This window comes from Phocoena sinus, chromosome 2 (assembly GCF_008692025.1).
Source record: "Phocoena sinus isolate mPhoSin1 chromosome 2, mPhoSin1.pri, whole genome shotgun sequence".
In the NCBI taxonomy this organism is placed as follows: domain Eukaryota; kingdom Metazoa; phylum Chordata; class Mammalia; order Artiodactyla; family Phocoenidae; genus Phocoena; species Phocoena sinus.
In genome coordinates, this window is record NC_045764.1 from 33,182,331 (window position 1) to 33,209,190 (window position 26,860).

General features: G+C 37.3%; 1 protein-coding gene across 4 annotated transcripts in view; it reads left to right on the forward strand.

The window, feature by feature from the left end:
- Positions 1-26,860, forward strand: part of ZFAND6 (zinc finger AN1-type containing 6) — a 76,144-nt gene that overhangs the window by 12,387 nt on the left and 36,897 nt on the right. The window lies entirely within an intron of this gene.

Here is a 26,860-nt window from a genome sequence, read left to right on the forward strand (position 1 = left end):
AAAATTCTAATTTTAATTTATAAATGGGAGCCAGTGTTAAGTCATGAGTTAAGCTCTAACTCACTGATGGAACCAGTAGTTGAGCATGTATGTATAATCTTGAATTAAATAGTCTAGCTCATTTTGCAATTTAAGTAATTTATTTTCTGTAAATTTTTGCTGATAAATTTAGTATCTCTAATTTTCAGAGCTAACGTTGGTATGTTGGTCACTGTGTTTGTTACAGGAGGAAGTGTTGTTGTTTTTTTTCTTCTTTTAATGCCTATTTTGTTTTTCATGGCTTAAGAGTTTGATTTTTCCAGATACTTTGGTTTTCTTAACATTCGGAATGGAAGAGAAAAAACTTAAAACTCATCACTTTTCATTAATGAAATAATTGTTGCAAAATACATTTTCTCTGCATTTAAATTTGCTAGATGTGTCAGAATTTTATACAGATAATCTAAATACTTTATTCATGAGTAGAACAATTGTTTAAGTTTCACCTGAATATTTAAAATTTATGTTGGTGCTTAAATATTTATATCATACTTCTTTTGTTCTGAATTTGAGAAGATGCATTTAATTTTCTTCTTAAGAGATTCATCTTATTGCTGCCAGATAGAGATGAAGGTACTTGTAAATATAACGATTTTAGTGAAAGTCATTCAAATTTGGCTGTAGATTACATTTTGATGGGTACCCAACATAAAGGTTTACCTACTCCTCTAGTACTCTGGTAACATTAGAACCTTGAGAACAGATAATCTTTAATTGTTTCTCTACTGTACTGGTCTCTGGTTGCAGAACTCGGGAGTATCCTTTTTAGTACACTAGTTTCATTCGGAGTGTAGAAGCCAGTTCTCTAGAGGGAGAAGAATCTAAATGACCTAATATTGAGGCAAGATAACAATAGTGATAGCCCTATTTTATTCTTTTAGAATGGAGAAAAAAAGTGATCTAGAGGGGAGATATTAAATGCATTCAAAGTCTCTATTGTTCATCTCCATTCAAGGGGAATACAGTGATTTTTCATTTTCTTAATGACATAAGGAAAAAGGTTAAGGGGCAGCAAGTTGGTAAAACTTGAAAGAGCCTAGAAACCATGGCTTAGTAATTACAAGGTCTCTTTGTTCTGTGTAATAGGGGGACTTTACAGTTTTGCAATGTTTTTCCTGTATGGCTTCTTTATAAAAGTAGGTAAATGTTTTAGGAGGGTTTTTTTGTTTTTGTTTTTAAATAACTTAGGAATGCTTATTTATTAACTGATGTGTATATTAACCTGTTTGGCTGAATCTGATTTTCTGCATTTGTATGTCATTAGGAAAAAAAAGAACTCAAAACATTATTGTGGCTAGTAATGTTATGGTAGAAGGGAACAGATCCATCTATCTCTCTATACCTTTTTTTCCCCGTCCCCAAATAAGCATCTTGGGTACTTCCCCTACTCCCATGTTTTTTTGTTTGTTTTGTTTTGTTTTTGGTCAGTACTTGATTTCTTAGCAAAATTTAGCACTACTGACTACTCTTTACTTCTTGAAACTCCTCCCATAAGTTTAATGGTATGCCTGGGCTTCCTTCTGTTTGTGATCTCTGTCCTTGCAAATGTTTCCTCTTTACAACCATTAAGTATTGGAATTTTGTAGGATTCTGACCTTAACACTCTTCTCTCTGTATACTTTTTGGGTAATCTCCAGTCCCATATCTTCAGTTAACATCCTGTATATATTAACAATTCTGAGATTGGCATCATGGATAGTTTTTTTGTTTGTACTTGAGACCCCTGTTCACCCAGCTCATGAATGTTTCTTCCATACATGTGTTAAACTCAACAAAGCTAAACTTATCTGCTTATTTTGTCCTCCCAGCAGTATCCCTCAAGCCCTTTTTTCCCTCCTCTCACAATAAGTGGGTATTACTATCCATGCCAGAACCCAGGTGTCATTCTGATTCTTCCTTTTCTTCATCCCCAGTTAGCCACAACTTCCTATTGATTTTAAACCCATAGTACCTCTAGGATCCATCCTTCTTTTTCTTCACCATCTTAGCACATGTCATGCTGTGGTTTCTCAGATTACTAAAACAGCATCCTGACTGATCTTCACTTCCAGTTTTGGCTCTCTATAATACATTCTTCACTATGCATTCACATCTGTCTCTCTGCTTAAAATTTTTTAGTGATTTCTTATTGCCCTTTGGACTTTCTTAACTACCAGCTAATTCTGTGCTAAGCATTCTCTGAGGTTGTCACCAAACAATCTTAAGAGGGGAAGTATTGTTACCTTCATTTAACAAGTGAGATGATTTAATGAGAACCTACTGTATAGCACAGGGAACTCAGTGCTCTGTGGTGACCTAAATGTGAAGGAACTCTAAAAAAGAAGGGGGTATATGTATACGTATAGCTGATTCACTTTGCTGTTATATAGAAACTAACACAACATTGTAAAGTAACTGTACTCCAATAAAAATTAATTAAAAACACAAGTGAGATGATTTAGAAATGCTTGCTGATTTGTCAGGGTTGCCTTAGCTGGTGAGTGGCTAGCATACTTTGAACTGAAGTTTGCCACATCAGAGTCCTTCCTCTTAACCACCCAGCCATGTGCCTTCCTAAGCTAACCCTTACTTACTTCTCCATCTTCTTTTTTCCCCCACACCATTCTGAACTATTTGCAGTCCCTCCTTCTAAGACATACTCAAAACTTGTTGCCTGAGGGACTTCCCCGGCTGTCCAGTGGTCAGGGCTCTGCGCTTCCACTGCAGGGGGACACAGGTTCCATCGCTGATCGGGAAACTAAGATCCCACACGCTGCTCGGTGCGACCTAAAAAACAGAAACTTGTTGCCTGAGCCTAAAGTTGCTTTAAGGAAAACAAACATTTTCAAAGAAGAATTTCTGACAATTTTTTGGAACACTCCAAAAAGATATGACATTTTAGCATCCCTAGAATGTAAGAAGATAAAAGAATGAGACATAGGAAAAATAAAAGTAGTTTTCCATATGGGGTTAGTTTTGAATTTCAAAGCTGTTGAATTCCTCACATTTAATAAAAGCTTGAGACCTAGTTGTGTAAGAGGAAGATTAGGGAAAGTGTGAAAGCACTTTATCTGAGCTATTTGAAATGCTAATGACCTCCTTAAATAGCTGTTAGCCAGGACGTTGTGTTCATTTTTTCATCCAGGTGTATAAAGAATCTACCTGTGAACACAAGTCATATGAGGTACTGAGTAACTTATAGGTAGGGAAGTAGGCTCCATATATTTGTTTATATATCAAGTATATCATCAAAAAAGTTAAATATTGCAGTGACTCTTTCCTAGAAGGAAAATTGAGATAAACTGAGAAATAGTTGACTTGGAATCATTTTCATTTCAGGTATTTTATTTCTTTCCTCTCTCTCTCTCCACCGTCTCCCTCCAACATATTTTAAGGCAAAAGGACCTCCCCTGGACCAAAAAACCCCAAGAACCTTTTAAATCTATAGCTTTTAAAGAAACTTGGTGTTAAAAGAAAAAGAGCAAGTAGATAGAGGTTTTGTAAATATAGGTAAATATTAGTCTCTTTGAAGGGTTTGATTTCTTAACTATAGTTGGGAATTAATGTAATTATAAATTTTTAATAAAAATCCATGGTTGCCCATTATAAAAACAGAAGTTTTTGTTTTTACCATTAAAGTATTTTAGAAGTGGAAAATGCCATACTACTCTCAAGTTTTAATTTGGTATATTTTACTATCCAGAGTAATCCTTTGCTTTTTTTAAAATAATAAAATCATCAACTAACAGCTCATTTAATAGATGTTAAATGTTATAATACATTCGTATAATAATAATAAAACAGAAGAAATTTGAAAATAATGTATTACTTAGCTTTGATAAATAAGAATACACAGTTATTTCTCTTAAATGTTTAGATAATTACTTAAAATATATAATGTACCCCTTCTGAATGAGAACCAAATCTTGATAGCTATAGAACTTTATAAAATACATTCACTTTTAATAGGAAAAATAAGTCTTGGCAGATTAAAGTGGAAACCTACACTGAAAAGGTCTCATTAATTGCCTAAAATAATTGTTTCAGTAAGCCAGTTCTTAGTGAGCTGTATGCTTAGAGGCTAGTTGGTTGTCAAACCCAGTTGACTAGTCAGGTGAGTTTACAAAGTGCTAAAAGACTGGTCCTTCTCTGAAGGATTCCTATCTTATAAGTCAGTATTGTATATTACTGAGTGCCAAATAGTGGTTTGTTAAAAATGATTGCTGTAGGAGACAGAGTCAAGATGGCATAGTAGGAGGATGCAGAATTTGTGTCTCCTCACAACTAGGACACCTACCAGGCACTGGTGGGGGACCATGGGCACCTAAGGGGACAGCAGGAACCCCCAGTGACCAGCTTGCAGGATCTTGGTTCCCAGGCCAGAGGTCGGGCCCGAGCTCCTGTGGTGGGAGCTCCAAGTCCAAACAGCTGGACTAACAGAGAACCTCAGACCCCAGGGAATATCAATCGGAGTGAGGCCTCCCAGAGGTCCTCATCTCAGCACCAAGACCCAGCTCTATCCAACTGTCTGCAAACTCCAGTGTTGGACATCTCAGGCCAAACAACCAGTGAGACAGGAATACAGCACCACCTATTTAAAAACAAAAACAAAAACAAAAGAAACAACAAAAAAAATTGTTACATACAGTGGAACAAGGTAAAAACCTACAAGACCAAATAAATGAATAAATAGGCAACCTACCTGAAAAAGAATTCAGAGTAATGATAGTAAAGATGATCCAAAATCTCAGAAACAGAATGGAGAAAATACAAGAAACATTTAACAAGGATCTAGGACAACTAAAGAGCAAACAAACAGTGATGAACAACACAGTTACTGAAATTAAAAATACTCTAGGCCTTCCCTGGTGACGCAGTGGTTGAGAGTCCGCCTGCTGATGCAGGGGACACAGGTTCATGCCCTGGTTGGGGAAGATCCCACATGCCACAGAGCGGCTAGGCCCGTGAGCTATGGCCGCTGAGCCTGCACATCCGGAGCCTGTGCTCTGCAATGGGAGAGGCCACAACAGTGACAGGCCGGCGTACCGCAAAAAAAACCAAACAAACAAACAAAAAAACTCTAGAAGGAATCAATAACAATAACTGAGGCAAAAGACCGTATAAGTGAGCTGGAAGATAAAATGATGGAAATAACTGTCAGGGAGCAGAGTAAAGAAAAATGAGTGAAAAGAATTGAGGACAGTCTCGGAGACTCCTGGGACTACATTAAATGCACCAACATTCAAATTATAGGGGTCCCAGAAGAAGAAGAGAAAAAGAGAGGGTCTGAGACAATATTTGAAGAGATTATAGTCGAAAACGCCCCTAATATGGGAAAGGAAATAGTCAAGTCCAGGAAGCACAGAGAGTACCATACAGGATAAACCCAAAGAGAAACACGCCGAGACACATATTAAAGTATCAAAGATTAAATACAAAGAAAAAATACTGAAAGCAGCAAGGGAAAAGGAACAAATAACATACAAGGGAATCCCCATAAGGTTAACAGCTGATTTTTCAGCAGAAACTCTGCAAGCCAGAAGGGAATGGCAGGACATATTTAAAGTGATGAAAGGGGAGAACCTACAACCAAGATTACTCTACCCAGCAAGGATCTCACTCCGATTCAACAGAGAAATCAAAGGCTTTACAGACAAGCAAAAGCTAAGAGAATTCAGCAACACCAAACCAGCTTTACAACAAATCCTAAAGGAACTTCTCTAAGTGGAAACACAAGAGAAGAAAAAGACCCACAAAAACAAACCCAAATAAGTTAACAAAACGGTAATAGGAGCATATGTATCAATAATCACCTTGAATGTAAATGTATTAAATACTCCAACCAAAAGACACAGACTGGCTGAATGGATACAAAAACAAGACCCTTATATGCTGTCTACAAGAAACCCACTTCAGACCTAGGGACACATACAGACTGAAAGTGAGGGGCTAGAAATTTCCATGCAAATGGAAATCACAAGAAAGCTGGAGTAGCAATACTCATATCACATATAATAGACTTTAAAATAAAGACTATTAAAACATAAGGTAGGACAGTACATAATGATTAAGGGATCAATCCAAGAAGAAAGCATAACAATTATAAATATTTCTGCCCCCAACACAGGAGCACCTCAATACGTAAGGCAAATGCTAACAGCCATAAAAGGAGAAATTGACAGTAACACAATAATAGTAGGGGACTTTAACAGCCCACTTAAACCAATAAACAGATCATCCAGACAGAATTAAATAAGGAAACACAAGCTTTAAATGACACAATACACCAGATAGACTTAATTGATGTTTTTAGGACATTCCACCCAAAAGCAGAAGAATACACTTTCTTCTCAAGTGTTCATGGAACATTGTCCAGGATAGAGACCCATATCTTGGGTCACAAATCAAGCCTTGGTAAATTTAAGAAAACTGAAATCGTATCAAGTATCTTTTCCGACCACAATGCTATGAGACTAGATAATCAGTTACAAGAAAAGAACTATAAAAAATACAGACACATGGAGGCCAAACAATATACTACTAAATAACCAAGAGCTCACTGAAGAAATCAAAAAATACCTAGAAACAAATACAATGAAAACACGAAGACCCAAAACCTATGGGATGCAGCAAAAGCAGTTCTAAGAGGGACGTTCATAGCTATACAATTCTACCTCAAGAAACAAGAAACATCTCAAACAACCTAACTTTACACCTAAAGCAATTAGAGAAAGAAGAACAGAAAAATGACCCCAAACTTAGCGGAAGGAAAGAAATTATAAATATCAGATCAGAAATAAATGAAAAAGAAATGACGGAAACAGTAGCAAAGAACGATAAAACTAAAAGCTGATTCTTTGAGAAGATAAACAAAATTGGTAAATCATTAGCCAGACTCATCAAGAAAAAAAGAAGACTCAAATCAACAGAATTAGAAATGAGAAAGAACTAACAACCGACACTGCAGAAATACAAAGGATCATGAGAGATTACTATCAGCAACTCTGTGCCAATAAAATGGACAACCTGGAAGAAATGGACAAATTCTTAGAAAAGCACAACCTTCTGAGATGGAACCAGGAAGAAATAGAAACTATAAGCAGAGCAATAACAAGCACTGAAATTGAAACTGTGATTAAAAATCTTCCAACGCACAAAAGCCCAGGACCAGACGGCTTCACAGGCGAATTCTATCAAACATTTAGAGGAGAGCTAACACCTATTCTTCTCAAACTCTTGCAAAATATAGCAGAGGGAGGAACACTCCCAAACTCATTCTACAAGGTCACCATCACCCTGATGCGAAAACCAGACAAAGATGTCACAAAACAAGAGAACTACAGGCCAGTATCTCTGATGAACATAGGTGAAAAAATCCTCAACAAAATACTAGCAAACAGAATCCAACAGCACATTAAAAGGATCACACACCATGATCAGGTGGGGTTTATCCCAGGAATGCAAGGATTCTTCAATATATGCAAATCAGTCAATGTGATAAACCAAATTAACAAATTGAAAGATAAAAACCATATAATAATCTCAATAGATGCAGAAAAAGCTTTTGACAAAATTCAACACCCATTTATGATAAAAATCTTCAGAAGTAGGCATAGTGAGAACCTACCTCAACATAATAAAGGCCATATATGACAAGCCCACAGACAACATCATTCTCAGTGGTGAAAAACTGAAACCATTTCCTCTAAGATCAGGAAAAGACAAGGTTGCCCACTCTCACCACTCTTATTCAACATAGTTTTGGAAGTTTTAGCCACAGCAATCAGAGAAGAAAAAGAAATAAGGAATCCAATTTGGAAAAGAATAAGTAAAACTGTCACTGTTTGCAGATGACATGTTGCTATACATAGAGAATCCTAAAGATGCTACCAGAAAATTACTAGAGCTAATCAATGAATTTGGTAGAGTAGCAGGATACAAAATTAATGCACAGAAATCTCTTGCATTCCTATACACTAATGGTGAAAAATCTGAAAGGGAAATTAAGGAAACACTCCCATTTACCACTGCAACAAAAAGAATAAAATACCTAGGAATAAACCTACCTAAGGAGAAAAAAGACCTGTATGCAGAAAAGTGTAAGACATTGATGAAAGAAATTAAAGATGATACAGACAGATGGAGAGATATACTATGTTCTTGGATTGGAAGAATCAACATTGTGAAGATGACTATACTACCCAGATTCAATGCAATCCCTATCAAACTACCACTGGCATTTTTCACAGAACTAGAACAAAAAATTGCACAACTTGTATGGAAACACAAAAGACCCTGAATAGCTGACACAGTCTTGAGAAAGAAAAACTGAGTTGGAGGAATCAGGCTCCCAGACTTCAGACTATACTACAAAGCTACAGTAATTAAGACAGTATGGTACTGGCACAAAAGCAGAAATACAGATCAATGGAACAGGATAGAAAGCCACACACAGAGATAAAGCCACACACAAATGGTCACCTTATCTTTGATAAAGGAGGCAAGAGTATACAATGGAGAAAAGATAGCCTCTTCAATAAGTGGTGCTGGGAAAATTGGACAGCTACATGTAAAAGAATGAAGCTAGAACACTTCCTAACACCATACATAAAAATAAACTCAAAATGGATTAAAGACCTAAATGTAAGACCAGACACTATAAAATTCTTAGAGGAAAACATAGGCAGAGCACGCTGACATAAATCACAGCAAGATCCTTTTTGACCCACCTCCTAGAGAAATGGAAATGAAAACAAAAATAAACAAATGAGACCTAATGAAACTTCAAAGCTTTTGCACAGCCAAGGAAACCATAAAAAAGACGAAAAGACAGCCCTCAGAATGGGAGACAATATTTGCATACAAAGCTACTGACAAAAGATTATCCAAAATATACAAGCAGCTCATGCAGCTCAATATCAAAAAGACAGACAGCTCATTCCAAAAATGGGCTGAAGACCTAAACAGATGTTTCTCCAAAGAAGATATACAGATTGCCAACAAACACATGAAAGGACACTCAACATCACTAATCATTAGAGAAATGCAAATTAAAACTGCAGTGACGTATCACCTCACACCAGTCAGAATGCCCATCATCGAAAACTCTACAAACAATAAATGCTGGAGAGGGTGTGGAGAAAAGGAAACCCTCTTGCACTGTTGTAAAGTGGTACAGCCACTATGGAGAATAGTATGGAGGTTCCTTAGAAAACTAAAACTAGAGCAACCATATGACCCAGCAATTCCACTACTGGGCATATACCCTGAGAAAACCATAATTCAAAAAGAGTCATGTACCACAGTGTTCAGGCAACACTATTTACAATAGCTAGGACAAGGAAGCAACCTAAGTGTCCATCGACAGTTGAATGGATAGGGGAGATGTGGCACATATATACAATGGAATATTACTCAGCCACAAAAAGAAGCGAAATTGAGTTATTGTAGTGAGGTGGATGGACCTAGAGTCTGTCATACAGAGTGAAGTAAGTCAGAAAGAAAAACGAATACCATATGCGAGCACAAATATGTAGAATATAAAAAAGGAAAAATGGCTTTGATGAACCTAGGGGCAGGACAGGAATAAAGACACAGACATAGAGAATGGACTTGAGGACACGGGGAAGGGGAAGGGTAAGCTGGAACGAAGTGAGAGAGTGGCATGGACATATATACACTACCAAATGTAAAATAGATAGCTAGTGGGAAGCAGCCGCATAGCACAGGAAGATCAGCTCAGTGCTTTGTGACCACCTAGAGGGGTGGAATAGGGAGGGTGGGAGGGAGACGCAAGAGGGAGGGATATGGAGATATACATATGCATATAGCTGATTCACTTTGTTATACTGCAGAAACTAACAACACCGTAAAGCAATTATACTCCAATAAATATGTTTAAAAAAAATGCTTGTTGAAGGTTGTATATGTTTGAGTCTGCCCAGGTGATGCAGTGCTGCTACCAACTTTTTAAAAATTTAATATAATTTTATTTTGGATATAGAGCAAAAGCTTTAATTCTGTTCACCTGGAAAGGGACCACCCCAAAGTGGTAAAGCAGGAAGAGTAGTAGAGGGACATGCTCCCATCCACATTTTCCTGGTTCAGCAGGTTCTATGTAATTTTCCACTTGCCCAGGAAGCTCCAACTTCATGGGATTCTTCAGATGATGAAGAGGCATGGCAAATACACTCTGTATGTGAGAATGACGCGACTGTGAGCAGTGGTGAACTATCGAAAGCTTCTATGCAGAGAAGTGGTGACAACAATGTTAAAGAGGATTAATTTAATAATTACAACACATATACTGAACACTGTATCAGACAGTTTACCTTTTTTTTAGTTTTAATATTTAAGAGCAGTTTTAGGTTCACAGCAAAATTAAGAGGAAGGTACAGAGATTTCCTGTGTATCACCTGTGTCCCCACACATGCATAGCCTACCCCATTATCAACATTCCTCACTGGAATGGTACATTTGTTAAAAATGATGCACCTGCATTGACACATCATTATCACCCAAAGCCCATAGTTTACTTTAGAGTTCACTCGTTGTTATATATTCTGTAGATTTGGGCAAACATATAAGGAGATGTATGCATCATTACAGTATCATAAGAGTTTTTTCACTGCCCTAAAAATCCTTATATTCCTCTTGTTTAACCCTTCCCTCTCCTCCTCTGCCCCTGACAACACTGATCTTTTTACCGTCTCCAAAGTTTTACCTTTTTTAGGATGTCATATAGTTGGAAGCACACCATATGTAGCATTTTCAGTTTGGCCTTTTCTCTTAGTAATACGCATTAAGCTTCCTTCATGTCTTTTCATGGCTTGCTATCTTATTTCTTTTTGGCACTGAATAATATTCCATTGTGTGGTTATACCACAGTGTATTAATCCATTTCCCTACTGAAAGACATCTCAGTTGCTTCAGATACTTAACTCTTCACAGAATATTCCTTTGTCACCTGCCCTAACTGAAGCTTTCCCAAAGACCGCCACTTTCCTGTGGTCTTCTCAAGCGGTGGCTGTTGATTCTTGTTAAAAGGGGAGTGAGGTCTGTGTTTTCTAACTCCCTTTGTCAAACCATTGCTCTTCCAAGCAGAAATCCTGTGATCCTTCTAATATGACTGTTTCTCCTGTCCATTGTCTCATCTATATCATCTTCATGTTTATTGAGGATTTTGGCACCTGATTTAAGTTCTTTTTTCTCCTGTTTAGCCATCCAAGTGACTTTCCACTTCTATGAATTCAGGGATTTTGGTTTTTTTAATGTATTCTTTTATCCTCAGTGCCTAGAACAGTGGTTGGCGCATAAATGTGCTCACTTAATATTTATTGAATCAATAAACTTTTAATAAATTTTTATAAACTTCCTGACTTCTGTCTCCACAGAGCTTTAGCAATCTATTCCAAAGACCAAGCCTGAGACCTTATCGCTGCTTGAAACAATTCCACCCCAGAAATTTTTTTCTGAGTATAGGAGTATAATACATGATAATTACTAAAAATTTAGTAAATAGACAAAAAAAAATCGCTCATAATCTAGCTATCTAGAGATGAAAATGGATATTTTGCCTATATCTTTTTTTCCTCTACACATATGTTTTAAAGTTTTTGGAATGAGTCGTCATAACGCAAATACTGTTGAAAACACCCAGATGTTTTATGTGTGTGTAATTTTAGGGTTTATTGTGAAATCTTACCATGTAATTATTCTTTATTCACTCAAAGCATATTAATGCCTGCTCTGTGCTAGGCAGTGTGCCAGTTGCTAAAGATACAACATTAAAGGAAACAGCCCCTGCACTAAAGATGCTTTACATAAATCTCTTAAGTGATGACATCATTGTCAATGGCTCCATAGTGTTCTGTTGTATGAAGTACCATAGTTTGTTTAACCAACCCGCTATCCTTTTTGCTTAGGGAGTAATTTTTTTTACTCTGAGAAACAGTGCTGCCATCAGTATGTCCTTAGGATAAATTCATAGAAGTGGAATCTTGGGTCAAAGTGTACATGCATTTTTAAGTTGTTCTGGGGAAAAGTTGTACTACTTTATATTCTCACCAAGAAAGTATGTATTGGGTTGGCCAAAGAGTGCTTTTGGTTTTTTAAGTAAAAATAAAAGACACATTTTTCATTTTCACCAAGAACCTCATTGAACAACATATTTACCCTTTTGTTCCACTGCCTTCTGCCGTTTTTCAGGCAACTTCATAATTCCATCTTTCCAAAACTTTTTATCTTTTTGAGCAAATAACTGTTCCAGGTGCCCTTTACAGTATTCCAAGAAATCGCAATTTTTCCATTAAGAGAATTTTGTAAAGACCTAAATAAATGGAAATCTGAAGGTGCAATATCTGGTGAATACGGCAGATGAATCAGAACTTACCAGCCAAGCTGTAACAGTTTTTGCCTGGTCATCAGAGAAACATGCAGTCTTGGGTTATCTTGATGGAAGTTTATGCGTTTTTTGTTGACTAATTCTGGACACTTTTTGTCGAGTGCTGCTTTCAGTTGGTCTAATTGGGAGCAGTACTTGTTGGAATTAATCGTTTGGTTTTCCAGAAGGAGCTCATTATAGAGGACTCCTTTCCAATCCCACCATATACACAACATCACCTTCTTTGGATGAAGACCAGCCTTTGGTGTGGTTGGTGGTGGTTCATTTCACTTGTCCCACGATCTCTTCCATTCCACCTTATTGTACAGTATCCACTTTTCTTCGCCTGTCACAATTTAAAAACAGAACTTTTTCATTACATTTAAGTAGAGAATTGCATGCAGAAATATGGTCAAGAAGGGTTTTTTTGCTTAACTTATGTGGAACTCAAACATCAAAGCAATCAACATAACCACGCTGGTGCAAATGATTTTCAACGCTTGATTTGGATATATTGAGTATGTTGGCTATGGTCCTGCGTGGTGTAACGTTTATTGTTCTCAATTATGTCTTGATTTGATCGCTATCAACTTCAACTGGTCTACCCGACCGTGGAGCATTGTCCAGCGAGAAGTCTCCAGCACAAAACTTCACAAACCACTTTTGACACATTAGATCAGTTAAAGCACCTTCTCCACACACTGCACAAATCTTTTTTGGCAATTCAGTTGCATTTTTACCTTTCTTGATATAATAAAGCGTATGCCAAAAATGTTTACACAAAAATTCACCAATTTTGGTAAGTTTTTCTAATGCATGCTGATATGACAGCTGTCACATACAATCTAACAAAATTGTTTCAAATAAGTTAAAGACAACTGAGTGCTACTAGAGCCATCTTACAGAAAACCCGAATGAACATTTTGGCCAACCCAATAAAAGCTAGTTTAACTGCATAATAAACAAGTAGGTATGTTCATTTTTGAGTGATTGCCAATTTGGTGAGTAAAATTTTTTTCTTTATTGAGGTGTAATTTCCATACCATAAAATTCACCCATTTAATAAGTGTTCAGTAATTTTTAATAAATTTACAGAGTTGTGTAATTACTACCACGCTGCAGTTTTAGAACATTTCCATCACTCCAAAACGATCCCTTGAGTCTGTTTTTAAACAGGACTCATTTCCATCCCCAGTCCTGGGTATTCAACCAATAGTCTGCTTCTCTATCTCTGTAGATTTGCTCTTTCTCAGCATTTCATATAAATGGGAATCATAAAATGCATGGTCTTTTGAGTTTGGCTTCTTTCACCTAGGATGTTTTTGAGGTATATCCGTCTATCATTAGCTTCATCCTTTTCTTTTTTTTCCCTTCCATATCTATAATTAGCTTGGTCCATTTTTTTCTTTTCTTTTTTCTTCTTTTTTTTCCCCTTTTTTTCCTTTTTTCTTAAGTGGAATTAAACAGCATTTATCCTTTTGTGTCTGGCTCATTTCACTTAGCATGATGTCTTCAGGGTTCATTCATCTTGTAGCATATATGAGAATTTCACTCCTTTGCAAGGCTAAATAATATTCCATTGTATGTATATATGTCACATTTTGTTTATCCATTCATCCATCCATGGACATGGCGTTGTTTCTACCTTTTGGCTATTGTGAGTAATGGTGGTATAAACATTAGTATATAAATATCTGTTCTAGTTCTTGCTTTCAAATCTTTTGGGTATATGCCCAGAAGTGGAATTGCTGGATCATAGCAGTCCTATATTTAGCTTTTTGAGGAACTGCCAAGCTCTTTTCCATAGAGGCTGCACCATTTTACATTCCCACCACCAACGCACGAAGCTTCCAATTACTCCACATCCTTGCCAAAACGTACTGACTTTTTGAGAATAGCCATCTTAATGATATGAAGTGATATCTCATTCTGTTTTTGATTTGCATTTCTTAATGATTAGTGATATTGAGCCTCTTTTCATGTGCTTATGGTCCGTGCTTGGGTGTACCTTCTTCGGGGATATGTCTATTCAAGTCCTTTGCCCATTTTTGGATTAGGTTGTTTGTTAAGTTGTAGGAGTTCTTTATATATTCTAGATATTAATTGCCTATCAGGTAAATCATTTGCAAATATTTTCTCCCATGCTGTGGGTTGTCTTTTTACTCTGTTGATAGTGCCCCTTGATGGACAAAATTTTACAGTTTTGATAATGTCCAAATTATGTTTTTCCTTTTTTTGCTTGTGCTTTCGGTATCATATCCAAGAAATCATTGCCAAATTCAGTGTTTATATCTTTTGCCATATGTTTTCTCCTAGGAGTTTTGTAGTTTTAGCTCTTATGTTTAGGTCTTTGATCCATTTTCAGTTAATTTTTGCATGTGGTATAAGGTAAAGGGTTCAGCTTCATTCTTTTGCGTGGATGTCCTATTTTCCTGGCACCATTTGTTGAAAAGACTGTCCTTTCTCCATTGAATTGTCTTGGTTTAATCATTTTTTATTGCCAAATAGTATTCATTGTGTAGATATATACCATATTGTATTTATCCATTTATCAACTGATGGACATTTGGATTGTTTCCCGTTTTTGGCTAGTCTGAATAATGCTGCTATGAACATTTATGTATAAGTTTTTGTGTGGCATACATTTTTGTTTCTCTTAGGTAGAAACCTAAAACTGGAATTACTGGGTCATGTGATAACTGAATGTTTATAGGAAATGGCTAAACTGTTTTCCTAAGTTTCTGTGTCTTTCACATTCCTACCAGTAATGCATGAGTGTTTCATTTTACCCTCACCAACATTTAGTATATATAGTAAGTCTTTTTGAATTTAACCATTCTAGTAGATGTGAAGTGGCATCTCATTGTGGGGTTAATTTGCATTTCTTAAATGACGAATAACTCTAATGTTGAATGCTAATCTCCTATTTTTCTGGCTGTAGCCTCCTGTCATTCCAATTCTCGCTCCTTTTCCTGCCACGTTTAGTCTTAAGCTTAAGACCTCCACTTTCAACACCTGTTGTTTCGTCTTTTCCTTAGCTTCAGTTCCTTCTTCAATTACCTTTCTTCCCAGTATTCTTAGCTTCTAGTCTTGGAGCAATTCTACCGTTTATATACTCTGCTTTTTTTTTTTTTTTTTTTTTTGCGGTACAAGGGCCTCTCAGTGTTGTGGCCTCTCCCGTTGCAGAGCACAGGCTCTGGACGCACAGGCTCCGTGGCCATGGCTCACGGGCCCAGCCGCTCCGCGGCATGTGGGATCTTCCCGGACCTGGGCATGAACCCATGTCCCCTGCATCGGCAGGTGGACTCTCAACCACTGCATCACCAGGGAAGCCCTATATACTCTGCTTTTAAACCTAAGCTGCTGAATGCTACCAGAGAAAGTCACAGAATTTTATGTTTTGATATCATTGTGAATTTTTCTGTAACTTAAAAAAATTTTTTATTTATTTTATTTTATTTTTGGCTGCGTTGCGTCTTCGTTGCTGCGTGCAGGCTTTTCTCCACTTGTGGCGAGCGGGGGCTACCCCTTGCTGCGGTTTGTGGGCTTCTCGTTGTGGTGACCTCTCATTGCAGAGCACAGGCTCTAGGCACGCAGGCCTCAGCAGCGGCGGCACATGGACTCAGTTGTTGTGGCATGTGGGCTCCGGAGTGCAGACTCAGTAGTTGTGGCTCGTGGGCTCCAGAGTGCAGGCTCAGTAGTTGTGGCTCGTGGGCTCCAGAGTGCAGGCTCAGTAGTTGTGGCTCGTGGGCTCCAGAGTGCAGGCTTAGTAGTTGTGGCTCGTGGGCTCCAGAGTGCAGGCTCAGTAGTTGTGGCTCGTGGGCTCCAGAGTGCAGGTTCAGTAGTTGTGGCACACCGGCCCAGTTGCTCCGTGGCATGTGGGATCCTCCCAGACCAGGGCGCGAACCTGTGTCCCCTGCATTGGCAGGCAGATTCCTAACCACTGCGCCACCAGGGAAGCTCTTTCTATAACTTTTTATTTTGATTTAGTTTCATATAGAAGTTGCATAAACATTACAAAGAGCCCCCATTCCCTTTTCCTAGGTTATCAATTGTTACGCTTTGTCCCATCTGCTTTATATTCTCTGTCTTCTCTCTGTGTGTGTGTGTGTGTGTGTGTGTGTGTGTGTACAAATATAGGCATATTTTTTCTGAATCATTTGAGAGTTAAGCTGGAGACTCAGGTTATATAGCTATTAAGTGGTAAAGCAGGGATTTAAATTCAGATCTTTCTTTGGTCTCCCTTGTATCTGGCACATACTTGGTGCTCTGGGAATGCTTCTTGAATTGACCAGTGACTACAACTCACCTATTAGAATCTATATCGTGTCTCTTCTTGGGGTTTTAGCATGTATAGGTGCGTGGGCTTTGAAGTCAGACTCCCTGGATTCAAATCCTTGCTTTACCACTTACTAGCTGTTTGACCTGAGCAAGTTCCATAATCTCACTAGGCCTCAGTTCCCTCATTTCTAAAATGGAGGTGATAATATTCCTACTTAAAATTATGAATATTAGAGGAGACAGTGCAGGTAAAGAATTTATCATGGACCCTCTCATTTCTATTCTTATCTTGTCCTGCTACTCTGATTTAGCTACTAGCTTCTCTTAGTTTGTCCTGCCCCATGAGTTTTTAACTGACAGAGTTGATGAGACATCCAAGTGAATTTTAGGCAGTTAGCAAAAAGAGAACTCTGGAGAAAGTTCCAGGCTAGAGTCATACTTGGAAGACATTTACTCAGACCTGCTAGTTAGAGCTTTGAAACTTGAACTTTGTAGATAAAAAGACAAATAGCATGTGATGAGATATTGAGATACAGGTCCAGGAGCCATACGTCTTTGGACATTACAGTTTTCAAGTAGTTTTTTATTGGCTTCTAAACTTTTGAAATATTTCAGAAATATCAACTTTTTGGCATCCATAAAATACAGTCACATACTTGGAAGCAGTACAGAAATTTGAGGTACCCTGATGTTTCTGCCTCTTTTCTACACCCTCTCCAAAGGTACCTGTTTTTTTCAATAAAATATTCTATCCTGTTAGATCACACGTCCTAGGTTTTGATTCAGAAGATAATGATCATCATAGGTGTGACCCCATTTGACAAGTAGGAGGAAAAGAAATCATCAAAGGAATTAATTCCAGAGTAAGATTTCATTAAATGTTATATTGTCTTTTTTTTTTTAACTGAGCAGTCATTCTTTATTTTTTTTAACATCTTTATTGGAGTATAATTGCTTTACAATGTTTTGTTAGTTTCTGCTGTATAACAAAGTGAATCAGCTGTACATATACATATATCCCCATATCCCCTCCCTCTTGCATCTCCCTCCCACCCTCCCAATCCCACCCCTCTAGGTCGTCACAAAGCACCAAGCTGATCTCCCTGTGCTATGCAGCTGCTTCCCACTAGCTATCTGTTTCACATTTGGTAGTGTATATATGTCCATGCCACTCTCACTTCGTCCCAGCCTACCCTCCCCCCTCCATTGTCCTCAAGTCCATTTTCTACATCTACGTCTTTATTCCTGTCCTGTCCCTAGGTTCTTCAGAACCTTTTGTGTGTTTTTTTTTTAGATTCCATATATATGTGTTAGCATACGGTATTTGTTTTTCTCTTTCTGACTTACTTCAGACTTTAGGTCCATCCACCTCACTACAAATAACTCAGTTTCATTTCTTTTTATGGCTGAGTAATATTCCATTGTACACATATGCCACATCTTCTTTATCCATTCATCTGTCGATGGACACTTAGGTTGCTTCCATGTCCTGGCTATTGTAAACAGAGCTGCAATGAACATTGTGGTACATGACTCTTTTTGAATTTATATTGTCTTTTTAGTCAGTAAGATGTCAGTAACTATTCGTTAGTTGCTTTATTCATCAGAGGAAATGGGGCAAGGGGGACATGGCACATGAAATCAGAAAGTGTAAATGATAATCAGAGAAAATGTAAATGATCACAAGAATCCCTGATGAATTTAGATGTTTAATTGCCAGCTTGTATATGATTAAACTCCAAACCATATTTTATTCTTCTAATAATTTTGATAGTTTTCTCAGAATAATTATCCCTTTGAAGGAAATGGGTTACCAGGACCTCTTGTCAGATTCCTTTTACAGAATGAGTTCCATGTAGATAAAATTTTTATAGTTAGTTTTTATAGTGCTGTCTTCCCATGAAAATCAGGAGTAAAATATTTTAGAAAAATAGCACAGAGCCTTGCCAATTTGTCATCAATATCCTTGGTTTGGTTGTCTGTAATAAACATATTCCGGACTTCCTTGGCGGTCCAGTGGTTAAGACACTGCGCTTCCACTGCAGGGGCCATGGGTGTGATCCCTGATCGGGGAGCTAAGATCCCACGTGCTGCACATCGTGGCCAAAAAAATAGAAGAAAAAAAAAAAACAGATCCCATTTTTCAATACATACATACCTTTAATACCTCACTCTGTGAGTGTTAACAGGTGATAAAATTCTAGAATTTAAAATTTTACTGTCTGATAATGAGAAAGCTTATTTCTCAAGTTAAGATCAAATCAGTTGCAGTGATTATTCATTTGACATTTTGGGGTAGAAACTGTTTTATATTTTCAGTACCTTAACTCTTTTTTTTTTTTTTTTTTTAGGGTTTCTTAGCTGGGTTTTCTGCCTCTCCTCTCCTCTTTCTTATTCATTTTTTTTTTTTTTTTTAACATCTTTATTGGGGTATAATTGCTTTACAATGGTGTGTTCAGTACCTTAACTCTTAAAATGAGAATGCTACATAAATTGAGGATGTTTATTAGTAAAGAAAGAACAATATGCTGGTTTGCTGGTTGTGGCCACTTGATTTCACATTTATGGTATATCTTAAGACAAACCAAAAATGTATGAATAACTATAGAAACACAAATATATTTCATACTAACTAGAAATCTTGCGTGTCAGATGAGTCTAAGTGACTGTCAGTTTTTTTAGCAGAGGAAAATGAAACTGAGTGTTTATTAATAGGAAAAGGTAGAATTATTTTGTACTGCAGGTGAAATATTTTTTTATTACCTATCATTTGTTAGACCTAGCTTCTTAAATAATTAGGAAAGATAAAAAGTTATTAAGTAACATTCACAGTACATAGGTAGCAAGATAATTATACCCCAGAGTGTCTATAAGGTGTTATTTTTTCTTTACGCGGGCCTCTCACTGTTGTGGCCTCTCCCGTTGCGGAGCACAGGCTCCAGACGCACAGGCTCCGCGGCCATGACTCACGGGCCCAGCCGCTCCGTGGCATGTGGGATCTTCCCGGACCGGGGCACGAACCCGTGTCCCCTGCATCGGCAGGCGTATTCTCAACCACTGCGCCACCAGGGAAGTGCCAGCTGAGCATTTTTAAATGATCATAATCCCAGGAGGTCTAATTATTTCATAGTTTACATTTGCTTAATCAGAATATATATTGAATGGTCACTCCATCTTTTTGATGGAAACTTTTATTGCATAGTTGGTTTTAGAAGTTTAGAAAAAGCAAGAAAAGAAACCACGTTAACCACATTAACCACACAAGTTATTCTCTGCAAAATTCACCTTGGAATAATACAGGCATAATGAATATATTGTAACTTTGTTCTATGAAATCAAACTTTTGTACACCTGTCTCATGTGTTACCTTTTTTATTTAAAAAAAAACAGGGAAAAGCTCATACAGTTCTCAGTTCTTTATGAGAAATAGCCATCTTGGTGAAGAAGGGCTCGTGTTGTCTTTTCTGTTAGTATAGGAGGATAGCACTGACAGTGTTCCCGTGTGGTTAGGTCCTCACCCTCTGGAAATGATTGAGGCAGAGAGCGTGATGCCAGGGTTTTTTTTTCCTATTAAATACTTATTCATTTTCTCATTGGGGTGAATGCATCTTTTTGAATTAGTGTTTTGGGATGTTTTACATATATATCTATATATATACACACACACCCAGGAGTGGAATTGCTGGGTCATATGTTAGTTCTGTTTTTAGTTTTTGGAGAAACCGCATGTTTTCCACAGTGGCTGCACCAGTTTACACCCCCACCAACAGTGTATGAGGGTTCACGTTTCTCCACATCCTCGCCAACATTTGTTATATGTGTTCTTTTTGAAGATAGCCATTCTGACAGGTGTAAGGTGATATCTCATTGTGGTTTTGATTTGCATTTCCCTGGTGATTAGCGATGTTGAGCATCTTTCCATGTGCCTGTTGGCCGTCTGCATTTTTTCCTCTTTGGCAAAATGTCTATTCAGTTGTTTGGTTTTTGATGTTGAGTTGTATGAGCTGTTTATATCGTTTACAAATATTTTCTCCCATTCAGTAGATTGGTCTTTTCATTTTGTCGTTAGTTTCCTTTGCTGTGCAAAAGCTTTTAAGTTTAATTAGGTCCCATTTGTATATTTTTGCTTTTATTTCCTTTGTTTTAGGAGATGCATCTAAAAAAATATTGCTCAGATTTATGTCAGACTGTTCTGCCTTTGAGGAAAACTCAGACTTCTTAAACTTGCTTATCTCTTGAAATTTTGAATCATACTCTCCTTGGTCTTTGGTGTTCTGTATGACTTAAAGTCAGGTCCTTGGGACTTTAACTTCCTGGCAGTATATTGAGGCTAATGTTAGAGCTAGTTGGACTTTATCCAGCAGATTTAAGACAAATAAATGAGCTATTATAGGGCCTATTGTTGATGAAGTAGAAACAATTTTCAGCTGAATGCTAAATGGCTTCAAAGAGTATGGTGCCTAGCAATTTATTTTGTGTTTTTTAACTACACATGGAAACAGAAGAGAAAAGCCTGATCTTGGAATGACTGATTTAGGCCTGCCAAACAATTACAGGTATCACTAACATAGGAACTTAAAATTATCGAGGTGATCTCTATGTAATATTGAAACAAGATCAGTGGAGATTCACGTGTTGACTTTTAAGTAGTTTTAAAGCTAATATGCTGCTTTTTTTCTTAATTAAGGGAGACTTGAAAATTACTTAAATTACTGGTGGTTTTTTCAGCATTAGAAGTAGTGAAAATATACAGACTGGATTTTTTTTTTTTTTTGGCTGAATTGGGTCTTCGTTGCTGCGTGCGGGCTTTCTCTAGTTGCGGCGAGTGGGCTTCTCACCGCGGTGGCTTCTCTTGTTGCGGAGCATGGGCTCTAGGCTCACGGGCTCAGTAGTTGTGGCACACAAGCTTAGTTGCTCTGTGGCATGTGGGATCTTCCCGGACCAGGGCTCGAACCCTGGTCCCCTGCACTGGCAGGCAGATTCTTAACCACTGCGCTATCAGGGAAGCCCACACATAAGATGTTGTAATGCTGTGAAAAAGAGACTACTTTGATTGTACTTGTATATAGTTTTTATGTTTTAAATGACCTATGGGTTACATTAAATTCCTGAAGAGAATATAGTACAAATTAGAAAGTTTTAAACACAGACTTGTCATCTGACACACTAATTTTAGATTGTCATAGATTAATCCGCTTCACTATTTAATGGCCTGAAGGAGGAAAGGAGCTAATTTAAACTGGATTAGTGTATTCTACACTGTTAAAGCATTCCCAGATAGATCGTAAAAATTAAAGATGGAAAAGACTGGTAATTTGATTTTTACACAGGTGATTGGATTTCCTATAATTGATATATAGGGGTTCAGGGTTTGTTTTCGTAATGTGGGTAAATGCAAGTCAAGTGTTAATCCATTGTATAAACATTTGAGTGCCTAGAACACCTGTTCTATGCAGGTGTGCCAGATACTAGAAATACAGTGGTGAGCAAGACAGATGGCTTCTAAAATTTTGTGTTATTAAAATGTAGTGGGCTGAATTACCTGGTCTAAATTTGACCAGGAAAGTGGCTTGTGTATTAACATGTGCTTTGTTTCTAAGTAGTGGTGTTTTTATATTTACTTTTCTCCATATATACATATCTCACTTGCAACAGATAATATTTATCTGCAAGATAACTATTAACTGGGATAAATGCAAGAGGATTTATAGACAAAAAATGGTTTGATGTTTATTGGAAACTTTTTAAAAAATCAACTATATATTCTCAGTGAACAGAACATGGTATTTAAAACACCAGTTATTCAAATTAACATTTTTATTAGATGGGTAGTAACAGTTCAATTTATTCAAACTTCTACATGGTAAGAGTTATGAGAACAAAGGACCACACCTAACTCATTGAGGCTGGATTTGTGTCTTATTTTTTTTGTATCCCTCACAACTCTGCATATAGTCAGTGATGAGTGAATGGGTTCATTGAAGGTGTTTACGCGGGAGTGTTTTATCTTGGCAATTTTGATATAACCATTATACTAATAGAATTGAGAAAAATTGTTTAAAAGGCTACTCTTTTTTTAAAAAAATAGCTGTTGTTTTGAGCATTTCAACTTTGTAGTAAATGAGTAAAAATGTTTCAAATAAATTACAGGGTTTTTTTTTTAATATTTTAAGATTCTTTTAAGTTCTCTGAAGAAATCTCTTGGCCTCAAATTACCCAGCTTATTATAAGGTAATCTTTAGGTTTTATATTTGATTACTGGTTACTAAACTCTTCAGGAGAAGGACTTTTGTTTTTAATGAAAGTTCTTATCTGATAAACTCTTCAGGAACACAAATTAGTTTGTAGCATAACTAGTAATTGGACAAAGAAGTGTGGGGAAATTGCTTTTTCTGTATTTTATGAAGAATTAGGAAACATTCAGAGGTGATTCTTGATGAAGGGAATAAGCTATGCTGCCTTTTATTTTTTAAAATAAATTTATTTATTTGTTTCTTTGTTTATTTTTGGCTGCATTGGATCTTCGTTGCTGTGTGCAGACTTTCTCTAGTTGCAGCGAGCGGGGGCTGCTCTTCATTGCGGTGCGCGTGCTTCTCATTGCGGTGGCTTCTCTTGCGGAGCACAGGCTTCAGTAGTTGTAGCTCGCTGGGCCTAGAGCGAAGGCTTAGTAGCTGTGGCGCATGGGGTTGGTTGCTCTGGGGCATGTGTGATCTTCCCGGACCAGGGCTCGAACCCTGGTCCCCTGCACTGGCAGGCAGATTTTTAACCACTGCACCACCAGGGAAGCCTCAGTAACATGTTATTTTAAAAAGCAGTTCAAGTTGATCTTGTTTAAGGTACCAAATCATTTTCACGTTTTGGAAATTATATAAGAAGTTGATATGGAGAGAAGGTAAGAAAGGGAAAAGTTTGTTTTTCTGCTTATATCTAAATGAGGATAATTTTTTAGAAAATTATTTTAAAATGTAAAAAATAAAATAATTACTTAGTGGAAAACTGATACTTGCAGAAACTTGAACTCATTAGTTATGTGGCTCTTCTTGGTGTAACTCATACTTGTAATATTTATCCTTTACCTAGCATAGGTATAAATCTGAGTAATATTTTGAACCAAAATGACTTCTCTACTCCATTGTCCTTTCTTCTTCTTCTTCTTCTTCTTCTTTTTTTTTTTTGCGGTACGCAGGCCTCTCACTGTTGTGGCCTCTCCCGCTGTGGAGCACAGGCTCCGGACACAGAGGCTCAGCGGCCATGGCTCACGGGCCCAGCAGCTCTGCGGCATGTGGGATCTTCCCTGACCGGGGCACGAACCCGTGTCCCCTGTATCGGCAGGCAGACTCTCAACCACTGTACCACCAGGGAAGCCCTCTTATTATTTTTAAAAAGCAATTTTATTGAGATAAATCTGCATACAATAAAATTTACTCATTTAAAATGTGCAGTTTTAGTTATGACAGTTGAAAATAGTTGTGTAACCATCACTTTGATCGTGATGTGGAGCATTTCTGTCACACTTTGGAGTTAATCTTGTCTCCTACCGCTGGTCCCTGGATCTACTTTCTGTCATAGTTGCTTTTTGTAGCAATTCATATAAATTGACTCATACATTATATAGTCGTATCTCTCTTTTTTCACTTAGCATAATAATTTGGAGATTCACCCATGTTGTTATGTTCATAAGTAGTTCATTTCTTGTTATTACTGAATAGTATTCCATTGTGTGGATATACTGCAATTTGTTTATCCATTCACATTTGATGGATATTTGGATTGTTTCCAGTTCTTGGCTACTATAAATAAGGCCACTATGAACAATTGAGTATACATCTTTTCAGGGACATGTGTGTAAATACCTGTAAATGGGAGCTTTGCTGTAGTTTAAATGTAAGGCCTTGTTTCTTAGTTTTGATGGGGGAGATAGAAAAATTTATGTTAAACCAGAAGGTCAAAATTTATCTCAGGGAAAGAGTCGAATTGCCAGCTATTACTCCTATTCTTATACTTCTGTTTTATTCTTTATCTTCCTTCCCCCCCAAAAAGGCTATTACCTTTTCCCTTAACTAAAAACGTCTTATAAAATGGCACTCCTTATTTAAAACTCAAATTTATAAGAATATGCTAATTTCTTTTCAGCACAGTTGTTCTCAAAGGGCTTTTTTTTAAAGTATAGTTGATTTACAATGTTGTGTTAAGAATATGCTAAATTTTGAATGGGCTAGTTGAACCATGGCTATTTTATACACTTCCTGTCCCCTACCCCCTAGTATTTCCACCTCCTACTAAACTTTGTTTTGGAGCCTTTTTTCATTTCTTTCTATAGCACCCCCTTTCTCTTCAGAATAGGGACCTGTATAGTACAGATGGCTTAAGGGAAATACAGAAGAAGCTACAGATAAAGGTTCATGATTTGTCATGTCATATATTAGGGGTTTACTGGAGATTCAGATGCAGACCATGTTGATCTGACTTGATGAAACCTGTGAAGTAAGCTGTGTTTGCTGACTCATCTATATATGTTATAATCTCTTCGGCAGTGTAGTTAAAAATTGATTTAGAAGCAGGTGATACCTGAAAACTTGCTCCCTGCCCTCCCAAATATATTCATACGTATACATACAAATGCCCATATACACATCCCATATTTCTTAAGTTATTTTGAGTTAGTCAGATTTCACTCACAGTGTGGTTATTCTAATCCTTTTATTATAACAGCATTTACTGCAGCATTTAGGGAAATGGAGTTTGAATTGAGGTCAGAGGAAAAATTTGGAGAGTTAGCAGGTAGATTGGGTAGGGTAGAGTATTTGACACATGCTACCTGAGAAAAAGGGAGAGAAGGCAGGGAGTGGAATAAAATAATTTTGCCTGTTTTGCAGTTGGGCATTCTACAAGTACTTATTAAAATTAAAATGCCTTTTTTTTAACAAGGTAATGTTTGGTGCTGTTGAGTTACAAAGATTAATCTGATATAGAGCCTGCCTGAAAGAAGGCCACACGGCTCAGTAACACTGTTCCAGACCTGGAATTAGCTAAAGTACCAGTAAATATTGTACCAGTTAACGTTGCTCATACCTGATAAGAGGGTATATCTAGATTAGTATAGGAGACTAAAATTCAGCCCTTTGTCCCAGGTCAGCTTTGTCCTGACCCTTCAGTTTTGCTGGCTATCTACCCCTCCAATTCCTGCCTCTGTCTCTGTTAGACTGTGAGCTAAGTGACGTGTTGTTCTATTCTGCTCCTTTACAAGGTGGATTGTTTGTGAGATTTCCTACTAGAGAGACTGCTGTTCTGAGCCTCCTGACAAGTAAAACAAAAATGGAGTACGGGCATAGGCTGCAGATAATTACAATATGGTCAAAGCTGTGCTCTTAACAACTGTCGCAGTCTTACAAAGACTGACTCTTATAGTAGGTAAAAGACAATCCAGAATAAGTTAAAATGAGGGAAAATAGGTTAAGCCATTGGAGAGGAAGGAGAACATGAAATTAGTGAGGTGATAGTGAGGATTTTCTCCTTTCTTGCACATTGTATTTTATTCATTTTCTCTTTTTTTTTCCTACCTCTTTCCTCCCTCTCCTTTAATTTATTTTGTGGTTTTATGCCACTGAAATGTTTGTGTTTTATCCATTTGTGTTTTGGCCTCTCAGTGATAAACATTTTGTTATCTTGTCTTTTCCAGGTGCTCTGTAGGTCAGTGTGTGCTTTGCTGGCTTCTTATTGGCATTACAGAGTTTGTTTGGGTGGGACGTTTGTTTTAGTATTTCCCTTGTATATTATTGATCACTCACTAACTCTTGCTTTGGTATTGCTTTGCTACCTGGCATGACTAGAAATTAACTTAATTTGGAGTTTTTAACAAGGACACACCTGCTACTGCATATCCAATTGAGGAATAGCCCTGCTTTATTGGAGAAGTTTGTCTCTTTAACTGCAATAGAATAAGAAGGTTGAGAGGAGGCATTCACTTGACTCATAAGCGTTCACATCTGATGTTTTCAATGAGAGCACTATTTCTTACAGTTGATTAAAATGGATAATCACAAATCAGTTTAGATTGCCATTGAATTAGAGTTTGAGTGTATGGAGATGAGATAGGAAATAATAGTTCACTTGTTATTGTTAGGTATTTGGTTGAAATCCTTAGAACATCAGGTCCAAATATTTATTTTTCTTAGGTCT